This window comes from Macaca fascicularis, chromosome 1 (assembly GCF_037993035.2).
Source record: "Macaca fascicularis isolate 582-1 chromosome 1, T2T-MFA8v1.1".
NCBI classification, from domain to species: Eukaryota; Metazoa; Chordata; class Mammalia; order Primates; family Cercopithecidae; genus Macaca; species Macaca fascicularis.
In genome coordinates, this window is record NC_088375.1 from 174,160,734 (window position 1) to 174,173,317 (window position 12,584).

At 35.9% G+C, this 12,584-nt stretch overlaps 1 long non-coding RNA gene across 1 annotated transcript in view; it reads left to right on the forward strand.

Annotated features, from left to right (window-relative positions):
• LOC135968764 (uncharacterized) overlaps positions 1–12,584 on the forward strand; it is a 111,183-nt gene that overhangs the window by 70,487 nt on the left and 28,112 nt on the right. The window lies entirely within an intron of this gene.

The following is a 12,584-nucleotide window of genomic DNA, read 5'->3' on the forward strand; positions in this document are numbered from 1 at the left end:
TACCACATGTTCTTACTTACAAGTTAGAGCTGAATGATGAGAACATATGGACACATGGGGTGGGTACAACACACCCTGGGGCCTGTCAGAGGGTGGGAGTGGGAGGAGGGAGAGCATCAGGAAGAATAGCTAATGGATGCTGGGCTTAATATCTAGCTGATGGAACGATCTGTGCAACAAACCACCACGGCCCATATTGACCTATGTGACAAACGTGCACATCTTGCACATGTACCCTGAACTTAAAATAAAGTTAAAAAAGAAAGTCTACAATGAAAAATGTAATTTATGAAATTAAAAAGTTAATAGACTAGGCTTAAAAGCAGATTGGACATGGAGGAAAGAAGGTTAAATGTACTGGAAAATAAGTTCATAGAAAATATCAGAACTGCAAAGAGGAAAAAAGATGGACAATGTAGAAAAGAGTAAAGAGAATATGGAACATGGATAAAAGGTCTCATGTATGTATAATTAGAGCCACAGTAGACGAGGAGTGGTGGAGAGGAGAAAACAGGGGAAAAGCATTGTTTGAAAAACTACTGCCTTAGAATTTTCCAAAACTTAAAAAAAGACATCAAGCCACAGTAATGAAGGAATCTGTAAACCTCAAAAAGTATCAATACAAAGAATTGTAGCAGATGTTTTGTGTGTACTTTACAGAAAATTGTCGAACATCCACATACGAAGATGAAAACTTGAAAGCAGTCAGTGGAAAATAAAGGACACATTACCTTCAAAGGGACAATAAGACTGATGGCTGATTAAAATATAATTGCAGTATAATTGATGTCTGCTACATTGTGCATATTTAAAGTGTACAATTTGATCATTTTCCACATATGTATATACTGGCAAAAGCATCACCCAGATAAATATTACAAACATTTCTGTTACTCCTCAAAGTTCCTTATGCCACTCTGTAATCCAACCATCCTCTACCCCATCCCCAGACAACTGATTTGTTTTCTGTTTCTGTAATTGGTTTGGATATTTTATAATTTTTCACATGGATGGAAATACAGTATGTATGTTGCCTGGCTTCTTTTACTCAGCATAGCAATTTTGAGATTTATTCATTTTGTTGCATGTATCAATAGTTCATTCCTTTTTATTAAGTAATGTTTCCTTGCATGATTACACCACAGTCTGTTTATCTATTCCCCTGTTGATGGACATTTGGACTATTTCAACTTTTGCCTATGAACATTTATATTAAATGAACATTTGTGTAAAAGCCTTTGTGTGGACCTATGTTTTTGATTTTCTGTGGTAAATACCTAGCAATAGAATGGTTGGATTCTGTGGTAGGTATATGTATGACTTTTTAAGAAACTGTCAGTTTTCTAAAGTGGTAGTACCATTTTGTGTTCCCCTAAATGGTGAAACAGAATCCACCTGTTCTACATCCTCATCAACACTTGATATTTTTAATTTTTAAAATTTTAGTCTTCCTAATAGGTTTGCAGCATATCTCATTATGGTTTTAATTTGAATATTACTTATGCCTAATGATGTCGAACGTATTTTCAAATGCCTTTTTAACAGTTACTATATCTTTATTTTTGAAGCGACTTTTAAAATCTTTGCCCATTTTCTTAATGGGTTGTTAATCTTATTTGTAAGAATGTTACATATTTGTGATAGAAGTCCTTTGATATATATGTTTGCAGATATATATCTGCAACAGTCTCACTCTGTTTGGAGGTAAAAGTATGAGAGATGTACCATATAAACATACTACACACTACACATAATTTTCAAGTGTACAGTCTTGCTCTGTCACCCAGACTGGAGTACAGTAGCACCATCATGGCTCACTGCAGCATTGACTGCATAAGCTCAAGGTATCCTCCCACCTCAGCCCCCGTCACCCTCCTGCATATCTCAGAACACAGGTGTGTGCCAGCATGCCAGGCTAATTTTTAAAAATTTTTTGTAGAGATGGCATTGCACTATGCTGCCTGAGCTGGTCTCGAACTCCTGGGCTGCAATGATCCTCCAGCCTCCACGGCCTCCCAAAATTTTGAGATTACAGGTATGAACCACTGCGCCCAGCCTATTTTGTAAATATTCTTTGTGACTTGCCTTTTGGCTTTCTTAATGACTATTTTTAAGTGCAAAACTTTAAAATTTTAATGAGGTTCAATTTAGTATTTCTTTCCTTTATGGCTCATGGTCTTTGTGTTCTATCTAAGAAAACTTTGCCAGCCTCCAAGGATAAAAAGCATTTTCTCCTATGCATTATTTTAGATGTTTTGTTTTAGGTTTTACATTTAATTTTGTGATCTATTTAGAGTCTATTTTGTTTATGTAAGACCTGGTGTTCACTATTGTATTGGTATCTAATTGATCCGACACCATTTGTTGAATGACTTTCATTTCCACCTTTAATTAGCTTGGCGTCTTTGTCAGAAATCAATTGATCATATTTGGTTAGATATATTTCTAAATTCACTATTCTGTTACATATATATGTATGTAAATATAATCACCAATAACAATAAAATATACATATAACTATATATAAATATTAGCTAAATATATAAAATATTATAATATATAATAAATATAAATAACATATATTCGTGAAACATATTAAAATAATATAATAATATATAATAAATATAAATTACATATTATATATAAATGTAAATAATTATATATAAATAATATACATATTTTAGCTAATACCAAATTGTTCGGAATACTGAATCTTCCCAGTTAATCTTGAAATCAGATAGCTTTTAAGTCCCCAAACTTTGTTTTTTTTTGTAATTTTCAAAGTTGGTTAGCTATTCTAGGTCCTTTGCATTTCCACACAAATTTTCAGCTCAGCTTACTGATTCCTACAAAAGAAGCCCGTTGGAATTTTTATTAAAGTTGTGTTGAGTATGCTGATCACTTTGGTGAGAATTAATTGATAGAAGCTAGAAGATCATGGGGTAACAATTTTAAGTGCTAAAAGAAAATAATTGGCAGTGCAGAATTGTAATTACAATGAGAATATCCTCCTGAAGTTTGGGTGAAATTAAGATATTTTCAAACAAAGCTATTGCATTTAGCCATTACCGGTAAATCTACCAAAAGGAAATACCAAAGTGAATTATTCAGGCAAAGGAACATGCTCTAAGATGGAAGTATGAAAATGCAAAAAAGAATAAAAAGTAACAAAAAGTGTAAATATTATACAGTGAATTTAAATAAATATAGATTGTATAAAGCAATAACAATTGCTTGTTTTATTTAACATAGATGTAGAATTAAAGCCCATAACAACAGTAGAAAAAAATGATAGGATGAGGGTAAATTAAGTATTCTAAAATCCTTGAGTTGCCTGTTAAGTGATAACAGTATTAACTTTTAGAACACTCTGACATGTAAGGATATGTGTTGTAACCTGTGGGATAACCATAAAGAGAAAAATGAAAGAAAAACTGCTTAGCACACTGATAGAGAGAAAAAGGATTTAAAAGAATATTCCATAAATTAAAGAAACCAATAAAAAGAGAAAAAGAACAAAAATTACAAAAGACAAAGAAAAATAAATAGTAGAATAGTAGATTTTAACCCAAACAAATCAGTAAGTGCAAATTACATTATCAATATTCCAATAAAAAGTCAAAGTATATCAAGATGGGTATTCAAATGCAGGCTGTTTATAAAAGACTAATTTTAAATATAAGGTTTCATCAAGTTTGGAGGTAAAAGTATGAGAGAAGATGTACCATACACATGTACATACACTACATGTATACATGCACTATACACTACACATAATTTTCAAGTGCACAGAAACATTTACCAAAATTAATCCATAAGCTGTGCTGAAAAGCAAATCTTAACAAATTTCACCTACTTGAAACTATGTATAGGCTATTCTTTGGCCGAAGCAGAATTAAGCTAGAAATCAATGGTAACAAAAATGAAAACTAAACTTAAAAATTATCAAATATTTGAATTTTTTTTGAAAGACAGATGGGTCAAAGAAGAAATCACAGCCAAAATTAGAAAATATTTTTAACTAAATGGTAGTAAAATTATGACCTGTCAAACTTGTGGGATGCAGATCAAGCTATTAGGGGAAATGTACTCCCTTAAAATTCGTACAACAACATAAAAAAGGCTGAAACTGATGATCTCTGCATTTATCTCAAGAAGATAGAAAAATAATAGTTCAGAAAACTACAAGGAAGTAATTAATACATATAAGAAGCAAAAAATATTGAAAATAGAAAATAAAACTATATAATAAAGAACACCAAACAATCCAAAATACATTTTTGATAAAACTAGTGAAATTGATTACCTTTCATCAGGATTTATAAAAAAAAAAAAAAAAAGGAGAGAGAATGAAAGAAAGGTGCAAGCAGCAATAACAATAAAATGGGACTTTATTACAGATAAATTCATTAGAGCAATCGTAAGTAGATACTATGAACAACTTGGTGCCAAAAACTTTGAAAATTTAGACAAAATGGATACATCCCTTGAAATATACCACTTAAATATACAACCTAAAGAAATTAGCAATGGAATAAATCAATATAAAATGTAACTATATTTGTTAAAGAAATTGAATCCATAAACTATACATCTTCTCACAAAGAAAAGTCTATGTCTAGATAGCCTTACAGGTGAACTCTTTCAAAAGTCTACAGAAGAATTAACATCATTTCCACAAGAAATCCTTTCAGAGACTAGAAAAAGGGGAATTGGTTTTAACTCATTTGCAGTGATCAGCATAACCTTGAAACCAAAAGCAAATTACAAGAAAGAAAAATTACAGGCTGATCTCTCTTGTAAGCCAAGATACAGAAATTGTAGAGAAAAATATTAGAAAACAGACTTCTCAATCATAAAAAAGGATAATACATCACAAACAAGTTGGGTTTATGGAGGAGTAAAAGTTTGTTTGACATTTGAAAATCAATCCTTGCATTAAGAAAATAAAGGAGAAAAATCACACAGTTATCTCAAAGGTTAAGGAAAAGTCAACACTACCTATGATAGAAAAGAAATTTCTCAGCAAACTGGAAACCAAAGATTTATAACTATTAATAGAAGGATATTACTTAAACTTACAGGTATCTATTAGAAACATACTTAGTAGTGGAATGTTGAAAGTTTCCCCCTTGAAATTGGAAGCGAGATGATTATTTGCTTTTTCAACCACTTTTCATTTTCTGAAGTTCCTACCCAGTGAAATAAGGTGAGACCAAAGTCAATAGAAGACTTAAGGACTGAAAAGAAAAAAGAAAACTTTCATTGTCCAGAGAAATAAAGCCCAAAACTTGTTTTGTAGAGAAAATCAAAAGAATACACAAACTGTTGAAGTTAATAATTGAATTTAACAATAATGGGAGATTCAAAGTCCATAAACAAAAATTAATTATATTTCTATAAACTGGAAAAAATTAAAAAATTAGAGATAAATTTAATAAATTATTTGAGAATTTTACATAGAAAAGTACAAAATATTACTGAGAGAAATTAAACTTGAAATAAACAGAAAGATTGTGCTCATGAATTAAACCAGTCAACATCACAAATATTGTCAATTTTCCCCAAGTTGAATTCTGGTTTCAATACAATTTCAATAATTATTCCAGGAAGTAGGGGTAGGACATGGTGGAAGATGTGACCTCTGGTACCGAGGTCAATAAAGATGTGTAAAGATAAATGACTGTAAAGTCATTTAGTAAGGATTTTAGATTTTATGTCTTAAGTCTGTACTTCCATGAAGCCTTATCATTTATTCTATTACTAAGACTTTGACCCAATTTCTTGAAAAATAACGATTCTTGCCACATAGTGATAAGAATTGCTTTGTCTCCTCTATACCTTGGGGTTATGTTATAAAGAAAGAATCATCCTATAGATCCAGGCACAAATGGCTTCTCTATAACCAGCATATGTTCTTTCTTCCCTGACCTAGATGGGAAGGGTTAGTAGGTTGAAGGGAAGATATGTGCAATTCATCATGGTGCAGAAAGCTCTCCTGGACTTCAGTGTGGAAGGGGCATGTGCAAAGCAAGAGTGGAAGCAGGAAGGCCAGTGAAGAGGCCGTTTCAGCCAGTGGTCCAATGAGATAATGAAGAACTGAAAGGCAACATGGATTCCTAAGGAGCTCACAAAACAGATGTCTAGTCCGATCAAAATGAAATTCACACCGCATAAAGAGATCTGGTATTCTACATTTCAAATTCATGGCCTCTACAATATGCCCCTTGCAAGTGACATTTCCAGTGACTCCAGCAAAGAAGCCCCAGTACAATCAGCTAGGGATTGACAAGGGAAGTTTGGCTGATTGTTGCACATTTTCTCTCATTGACATTTCTCCCAGTGGTCAGCTGGTGGGGGTGCTGTGCTGTCTTCCATGTGGAATTAAGGCACAGTCCCATAAGCCTTTATCAGAGTTTGGGGATGAATACAAAGGATCTCTGGAAAATCATACAATGACAATGGATAATAGTATTATGGCCAAATCTCATGTTTCAGTTAAGACAAAAGTGTTAACCAAGGACACATAATGCAAAGAGCATAGGCTTGGGAGTGGGACAAGTCCCAGCACTACCCAGCCAAACTGCAATTTCAAGTCAACTACATTACCTTGCTGAGATTCTATTTCTTTACCATGAGATAAACATCATAATAGTTTACATGCAGAAGGATAGGCTGATCAGGAAAGGCTGAGTGCACTAGACCAGCCTGGTAAGATTCTTAGTAAGACTTACAGAAACATGGTGTTTTTGCTGATCTCAAAGACCCAGTGCCTTGAGATCAGTAATCTGGCAGTTTTAGCCAATTCGCTATAAATGTAGGAGAAGTAGCAAATTAGAATATATCTGGGTAGATGCATAAAATTTTCCAGGGCATGGAAAGAAATGAAGTGGGAAATTCCTGGCCAGTTACTGAAGTTCTCATTAAAGGTGAATTATCTGGAGGTCAGTTGAAGACAATAATAAGATGAGGTTTGGATGTTACAGCTGGATTACTCTGGAATTTACTCTCCATTAATAAGCAATGATCTCTTGTACCTCTGTGCTATTGCACATTCATGTTCCTCTACAGAGAACAATTTGTGCTTCTATATTTGATTAACTCTTACTTGTTCTTTAAAAATGGCTATACACATAGCTTCCAGGTGGTTAGTGGTACTGTGTAAAGATAATTATATATACTTTCCTGAGTGTGTTAGGAGTCGTGTGAAAGTGACAGAAACCTAACCAAAGTGGCTTAAACAAAACAGAGGTTTGAGAGGCTCAGGATGCAGGAGTGGGTCTTGCCTGGGATCTGTTCCTCCTGGTCTCATGGCTCTTCCTCTTTCTCTGTTGGCTTCAGGCTCAAGCTGGCCCTGGCACCAGCAGCTCCAGGCAACTCTACTGAAAAGAACTCTCCTTTCCCATTCATTCTAGCAACAATTCTAGGGTCAGTTTGGGTCGTGTGCAGATCGCTGGACCAATCTCTATGGGATGTGGTAATCTAACTGGACAGGCCTGGGTCCTAAACCAGTCCAGGAGCCCAGAAACCCGGGAAATGATTTCACGGTTCATGATTATTGTTTTGTTTGATTGTGTTTCTTCACTATACTGACAGCTCCACAAGGGCTTACTGCACTTCAGAGCTCACAGGACTGCATCAAGGTGGCAGAGGGTTATGGTTAGGTTAGTAGAGGCAGGAGGCACAGTAGTTGAGAGAATAGACTCCAGAGACAGACTATCTTGGTCAGAATTCAGGCTCTGGCAGCTTGGAGTAATCACTTGTTCTTCCTGTGCCTGTTTCTTCATCTCTAAAATGGGAATAATAATAGTATCTAAATCATAGGGTCACAGTGAGAATTAAATGAATTAATACATACAAAGTGTTTATAATTGTACCTGGAATTTTTGAGACTATATATATATATGTATATATACACACACATACACACATACACACACACACAAATATATGTATTTGAGAATGTGTGTATCTGTGTATGTATTCCTATGTTGCTTAGTGATGGGGCTATGCTCTGAGAAATGCATCATTAGGCCATTTAATTATTGTGTGAACATATCATAGATCAAGTTTGTTCAACCCACGGTGTGTGGGTCACATGCAACAGTACAGCTTTAAATGTGACCTAACACAAATTTGTAAACTTTTCTAAAACATTATGAGTTTTTTGTGATTTTCTTTAGCTTATCAGCTGTTATTAATGTTAGTGTATTTTATGTGTGGCCCAAGACAATTCTTCTTTTTCTAATGTGGTCCATGGAAGTCAAAAGATTGGACACCCCTGTCATAGAGTGTACTTACACAAACCTAGATGGTATACATACCCCACTATATACCTAGGCTATGTGACGTAGTCTATTGCCTTTAGGCTACAAATCTGTACAGCATGTTACTATACTGAACACTGCAGGCAGTTGTAACACAGTGGTAAGTATTTGTGTATTAAACCTATCTAAACATAGGAAAGTACACTAAAAATACAGTATTATAATATTATGGGACTACTTTTGTATATGCAGTCTTTGTTAACCAAAATGTCATTATATGGTGTGTGACTGAATATCATTATATATATTTATAATATGTTTCTTACCACAACATTGTTGGGATTTAGTATAGTAGTATATACTTTATGTTTTTAGTTAATAAACATTACTCTTCCCCCAAATCCTATGAATTTAGTAACGTGGTTCCCATTTTACAGATGAAGAAAAATAAGACATAGAAACATCAAGTAACTTGTTCAAGATCATATAGCTAGTGATTATTTGAGGCAACATTGATCTTAGATCTGTCTGACTGCAGAGTCTGGGCACTTAAACACATCACTAATCAGCTTTTGAGACTTAGCTTCACTATAAACACTTCTGGAAGAATGTTCTTAGTGCCAGCACCTGCCATGATGAGAGACTTTCCCCCTCTCTGTGTTTCCATTATGTGCCAGTTTGTGTCTGATGATGGGGTTTGCGCTTTTCTCATCTTAATCTCTAGGTTCCAACACAGAGTCATTGGGCTTGACCTGTTAAGTGTCAGTAATTGTTAGTTAAATAAATGAGTGTCAAATGATGATATGGAAGGCATCCAGGAGTTTGCAGAATAAGTTAAATTCCTCCTCTTCCTTTTGGAAGACAGCCTGTGGGAGACTTTTCTTTTGGGGAAGAGGAAAATGAAGGAGGTGGTGTCTCGTTTATTCACAACAGAGAAGGTTTTGCAGATCACCGCGTAGTGAAACTGGCAGAGGGATCAGTTGGCAAGGATCTTAGAGATTCTAAAACACAATTTTCCATTTAACAAACAAGGACAATAAAGCTCAGTGAGTGAAAGTGACTTGCCCATAGTCGCATCGGTCTGGAAAGGGCCAAAGTGAGAAGCTAGCCTTCTGAAGCCCTGTTACAGATTCTTCATATTATCACATATGATGAACAATTTGGGGAAATAAAACAGCCCAGGGGAAATAAGGAGACACTAGCTATATGGGAAAGAGTTTGAAAATGAGAAAGAGAGCATTAAACATTTAGCAAATGAAGAAAAATGCACTAAGGATTGCAGCAGGGAAAGAGATAGGAAAGAATTTATCAACTTAAAAAAATCAGGCAGAAGTCAACCAACCTAGTGCTGGGCTTGGTTTTGGAGCAGGAAAGATATTCTCAGCTGCGTTGGAGTAGAACAGATTACTTGGCTACTCTGGAATAAATTCAGGTAGATGACAAGTCAATGTGAACTGCTCAGGAACACAGCAGATCCCAAGACTTCATTTATTCTTTCCCTTGGAGAAAAGGTAAATGCTTGCAAAGGGCAGACACACTCTGACCCTGCCTGGTACCATGGAAAGAACGCAGGCGCTGGGTCCTACATCCTGGCTTTAATATTCTCTAGGTCTGTGGCATTGAGCAACCTACTTACCCTCTCTAAACTGGAGTATTCTCATTATGAAAAGGGGCTGTTAACTTTTAAATAAGAGGCTTGTGAGGGTTCAGTGAGAGAGACTGTAAAATTCCTGTGATAGACGAGGTACTCAGCAAATGGCAGTTATTGTTATTACAGTCATGCATCATGTAATGACGTGGGTGTGCTCTGACAAATACATCTGGGCAATTTTGATGTTGTGGGAATGTCATCTAGTGTACTTAACACAAACCTAGATGGCGTGGCCTACTACACACCCAGACTATGGCACAGCCTGCTGCTCCCAGGCTACAAACCTGTCCAGCATGTTAGTGTACTGAATGTTGTAGGCAACTGTACCACAATGGTAAATAGTTATGTATCTAAACATATCCAAAAATAGAAAAGGTACAGTAAAAATAAAAATATAGTACTACAGTCTTCTGGGACCACTGCAGTATATGTGGTCTGTCATTGAGGGAAACGTTATGTGGTCCACGATGATAACTTCAAAGGGGATGGTGCCCAGATGCAGAAAGTAAAACCGTTTCCCATATAAGCAAACCAGGAAATGAGACAGAATAAAATTGACCTTATTGAATACATTCTATAATTCCTTTTATCTTTCTACAAAAGGTTCTATTTTGTAGAAGGAAGAGGAGAAGGCATTGTATTGGAAGATGATTTAATGGTGGCTCTGTTTAGGACATTTTCTTTTCTGTGTCTGACACAAGGAAGATACGTTTGAGGTCAGAGTGAGATCAAGAGTTTCCAGAGGGGATTTATATCATTTTGGTTATAAGCTTAAAAATGAAGTGTTAATTAGTCTATGCTAATTTATTTACCCTTTGATTTTTCTAAAACATTGAAAATGGCATATTAGAAGCAGCAGGTATATTCAAAGCTACAGATGAGAAAAGAAGAAAATCCATGAACAGCCACAGCAGAATAATAAAAACACAGCACTCTGGCCCACTTTGTGCATGGTAAAATAGCCAGATATATTTAATTAGTACCCAAGGGCATAGTCTAATCATTGATGCTCATACAGATTTTCTTAAATCACCAATTAAAGTTTCTACCTGTCTACACACTGAAAGGACAAAATATACAAATTTTATGAAAAATGAAAGCAAGGAGGAGCCAGTTTCATGTCTTTGAGAGAATCTTCTTAACCACGTGGAGGTGGTCACGCTGAGACCAGGGTTTCCATTTTCATAGGTGCTATGGCTTCATGAAAATCATCTTCCTCTCTTTGCTTCAGTCTCTTCATACTAGGAAATAATGGGAAAGTAAGGATAAGGGGTTAAAACACCGAGACTTTAGTTTGGAATTCTTTTGGTTGCAAATGATAGAAAGCCAACTCAAACAAGTTTAAACTATTGATAATAATAATAATAGAAAAAAGAACATATTAATATGGATACTGGAGCATGTAATAGAACCAAATAACAGAGATCTTACTAAGCTTCAAGAAAACCCGAACCAGTCGTTTGAATACCACCAGTTCTCTCTCTCTTTCATGTCTCTGTCCCCCTGCCTCTGCTACCAGGGTCTCCTCTAACCCTCTGCTGCTCATGCCAAGAAACAAGGTCAGGAGGATTAGAATGAGGCAAGTAAGACACCTTAGGTCTCATATTTAATGAGGCTATCACTCTCAGTGCCTTGCATGTGCCAATACCTAAGTTTGGTACCCTAGATCCCTTGCTTGTCTCAGCTCAACCTAGCCCAGCCCTGCTGGCAAACATGGCTTCCAAGAACAACCAATCAAACAAACAAAAAAAAACCTGTTTTTGTCCCATTTCTCTCTTTGCCTCAAGCTGAAACTTCTTAGGGAAGGTACATCTTGGATAAGTTTGAGTTAGTGTGCACCATGAGTCAACTACTCATAACTAAGGATTGGACATGTTTTACATGATGGGAACCAGAGTACCCATGTGGATGAGTCTGGAGGGGGGGAAAGAGGATAAGATTCTAGGAAAAAATGCCAGGCAGAGGATATACTGATATTACTCCATTTCCTGGATTATAGGTGGCTATTTGTGCAGTAGTGGGCTCAATGGTGGTATCCCAAAAGGTATGTCCACATTCTGCTTTCAGAACTTGTGAATGTGACCTTATTTGGAAAAAAGTACTATGTGGACGTAATTAAGGTAAAAATATTCAGATGAGATCATCCTGGATTATCTAGGTGGGCTCTAAATCCAATGACAATTTATTTTTACATGAGTTACACAGAAGAGAGTCCTAGAGACAGGATAAGACCATGTATGAATGGAGGTAGAGATTGGAGTGATGCCGCTACAAGCCAAGGGCTCCCTGGAGCAACCAGAAGCTAAAGAGACCAGGGATGGAAGCTGTGGGGCCTTGCCAACCCTTTGATTTTGTACTTCTGGCTTGCATCACTGGGAGAGAGTAAATCTCCATTGTTTTAAGCCACCAAGTTTGTGATAACTTGTTATGGCAGCCCTAGGGCACCAATAGAGCCACCAAATAAGAAAGCTTTGGTAAGCCACAGGACTTTGGTGGCCATCAGGAGAGGATGCATAGCATCATGGCTAAAACTGTGGGGTCTGGAGCTGGTCTGCTAGGGTTTCAATACTGGCTTTGCCTTTTAATATCTCATCTTGGGCAATTATTTAACCTCTCTGGGCTTCAATTTCCTCATTAATGAAAGAAGAATAATGATAGTTAATTTA